Source organism: Protopterus annectens, chromosome 3.part1 (assembly GCF_019279795.1).
Source record: "Protopterus annectens isolate FY-2018-M chromosome 3.part1, PAN1.0, whole genome shotgun sequence".
Taxonomy (NCBI): domain Eukaryota; kingdom Metazoa; phylum Chordata; order Ceratodontiformes; family Protopteridae; genus Protopterus; species Protopterus annectens.
The window spans coordinates 1,771,274,040-1,771,277,895 of record NC_056732.1 but is presented as its reverse complement, the minus strand read 5'-3'; positions in this window follow the sequence as shown (position 1 = coordinate 1,771,277,895).

Here is a 3,856-nt window from a genome sequence, read left to right as displayed (position 1 = left end):
GACACATGCACACACATATGCTGACTCACATACATATTAGTAAAAATGATGCCAGCCAGCCCACAAAACCTGTAACTAACCATGTATTGGCTGTGTACTGCATGCATCAGACAGAGTCAGTCCCAAACTACAGGTCTGCCAACTGTCACATTTGCAAGGTAAGTCACACACCTATTCACCACTTGTAAGGGGTACTAGCATGTGGTAGCATATGTATGGACCTGCCACATGTATGCAAGGGAATATAGTGGGCTGCTGGGCTACTTTGGATGCTATAACAGCCACTTGGGACAACAGGTACTATGTCCAATAGTACATGCTCCATAATATGCACTAGGTCACATGGCTTAAAAGTACACTACATTATTCATGGGACATGGCAAACAGTGGAGTCACATGACAGTCGCACAACTGTCTATGCCAGCAGAGCATGGGCTACTCCTCCTCCATCACCAACACATCAGTGTATTCATACAACTGTTGTAACAGTAAATCTGCAATGTGGCCACACATTCGATGTCTCATGTAACACAGGGGTGACATGTCTCATGTAACACAGAGGTGGCAACATATGTCTGTATGCTCTTGATTGTGTGATGAATGACACATCCCTGTCTGGCAGCTCATGTGGCTCATTAAGGTGATGGTGTTGATGGTTTGAATCTGGCAGTATCCACATCTTTTGCATGTGAGGTAGTCATATAGTGGTGTCCCCACAGATGGTGAAAGCTGGACAAAGCCAAAGAAAATGGGGGAGAGACAGGGCCAAAACTAGAGACACACATTCAGATGCTCTGATTTACCTATTAGGTGGCTAGTATGAAAGCAGGTTGCATGACTCCAGCATATTTCAAGGATATAAAGTCCAATACTCAAATGTTTGTCTGCAGTTAGTACTATTTACTGATGCCTTATACAAAATTTTAGTGGAACACCACAGATGTATGAGGAACAGGTCAACCATATGGAGTGAAATGCTGGACATTATAAAAAACATGTACAGTGAGAGGCATACCTCTTAACTATACAGGGTTTTGCCTCGTATATTTGGTCTATAGTTCATAAAATTGTGGTTTTCTGGCAAATTAGTGGCAAATCATTAAAGACTGAAGCTAGAAAATAATGACAGGCATTTGAGTGTCAGACTTCATACCCTTCAGAAAATTCACGCCAAAGCAAAACCAGTTATTCTATCACCTTTCTAAGTTTGTAAGTGCAATATTAAAAAAGTCCCTATTTTTCGGCCTTTGTCCCACTTTTGTTAATAGCTTTGTCCAGATTTCTTGCTGGAAGAAGTTGAGAGGTATGGTGAGAGTTATGCAGACTGTCACCCTATAGGAGGTGTTACATCATGTACCCCAGTCACATATTAATTACAGCACACAGCCGGGGAATGCCGTGGACAATGTCAGGGAACTGCTGTACTGCAGAAACAGATGCAGCTGCCAATGTCTGTAGCACACAAAATCCCAGCCTGGAATGCAGGTAGCTGTGGCCTGGAGTCACCTTGAATGTACTGACAGTTCCACTGGGCATGGTACTACCCTTAGCCAGCCTGAGTGTAATTCTGTTGCCTCTTCCTCATAAAGACCAAATATGCAAATACATCTGTACATACAGACAGCTACCTCTACATATCTGGCTGACCCTATCCCTCTCCCACATGCCTACTGTATCCATCAGTATGCACCCCATGTATATATAATACCTATATATATATATATATATATATATATATATATATATATATATATATATATATATACATATACATACATGTATAGCTATATATAGTACAATCTTCTTCTTTTGGCTTTTCCTGGTTAGGGATCACCACAGATGCGATAAGTACTGCAAGCTATAGTGTGTAATAGTAGACAAGTAGGGGTTCTAATCTCACATCAGCCAACTCTGTGTATGTTTGCAAATATATCCTTATGCAGCAGTTAAGGATGGCTCATGCGGGCTACCTCTGTGCAGTGGTTATACATTTTTATGGTCCTGTAACTAGCTGCTGGCCTCTACATCACCCCCCTATACAAGGCCTGCTGATATCATCCACCTTAAGAGTGCTGGCTGACACTCTAATATCAGATAAGCTCTGTGGCATATGCAATAAGTACTGCAAGCTGTAGTGTGCAATAGTAGATAAGTAGGAGTTCCAATCTCACATTAGCCAACTGTGTGTGTGTGTGTGTGTGTGTGTGTGTGTGTGTGTGTGTGTGTGTGTGTGTGTGTGTGTGTGTGTGTGTGTGTGTGTGTGTGTGAATATATCCCTGTGCAGCACTATAGACATGGCCTTATGGGCTATCCCTGTGCAATGGTTATGCACTTTTTAGTGCTGTGATTAGCTGCTGGCCCTAAATTGCCCTCTTATACATTATCAAAACTAATGCCCACCACCTGTCTGACCTGGACACAGGATATTTGTAGACTTGTCAATGAAGTTTGGATAACCCAAGTGATATGTGGCCAAGGTTGCAGACCTTATCACAAACTATGAATGTATGCATATGCTGACAGCCCCTATTGTCCCTGATAGACTGTTCTACACAATATCATCTAGGGTGCCATGTAAGTATATTGCCATACCTTGCTGATGTCATATTTCTGCTGTGCTACCATGCCATTCTGTGCTGCTGTATTACCACCATTTGTCCATAGTGCATCCCCTCAGACTCCTGGAACAGAAACATACACAGGTCCATGACACAGCTGTCATTCTGTAACACTACTGCCAGTCCAACATCATGCAACAAAGATACACAAAGTGTGTTGTGTAGTCATGACACATGCCAGCATGCAGTACATGTAGTGGCCCACAACAAGTGGCATAGCATAACAATACTACACTACACAAGTACATGTCAAGTGATATAGACACCCCGTACATCAGACACATAGTAGCATTGTCCCGTATCGATGGCATGGATGGCAGGGATGTGGCACAGTGATCATCACATGCACAGTGTGTGGTGTGGGGGTGCTGGAGGCCTAGGCTGTGCCAAACAGTTGACAGCATGTGTGTGAATCTGGAGGGGTGCAGGTTAGATGGGCCATGGAGAGGTGCCATGTGTATCTGTAGGTGACCTGCATGTGACAGTGGTGTTTGAGTGTGTGCATGTACACAGTCAAGTCCAGTGTTGTCTCTACACATGTGCATGTTGGACAGCTGTGGACCATACATGGTAGAGTGGACAGTTCACTGTCTCTGGCCATGAATATGGGAACTGGCTCTGCCAGGAGAAGCACTGGCACCACCATGCTTCAGGTCAGATGTGGTGCTAGTACCTGGTGGTGACTGCCATGTCATGGTGTGGACACCACACTTCCCTCTGTATCACTGGAGGTACTGCCACTATGGGAGCATGGCTGTGCATGGCCATGTCAGCTCTCAGCAGGTGGTGTTGCTGCTCTATGTCCATATGTCCGATGCCCAACTCCAACCAGATATTCCAGCACAGGCGATGTGTGGTCCAAGACAGGCACTGTCTCAGCCCACTGTCTTTCCACTGCATCACTGAACTGTTCCAGGGTGTCCCCAATGCAGTGGTGGCAGTCACTGATGACAGACAGTATGACATCCATAACCATAAGCATCCATCTGGTGTTGTGTTCAGAGCATGCTTGTGCCTCCACGATGGCTTGAAACATGCACAGAGTGACCCATGATATGACATCTGTGACAGGTGGTGGATGTACAACAGTCCTTCTATGAGCACCCCTGTCAATCCACCTGTGTGGGACCTTGCCAGATCTCTGGCTATGGCCAGTGTCTGCACTCACTGACACCATAATTGCCACACTGTCCTGTTCAATGTCACCACCCTTTGACTGTCCAATTGACGTGGCCTCT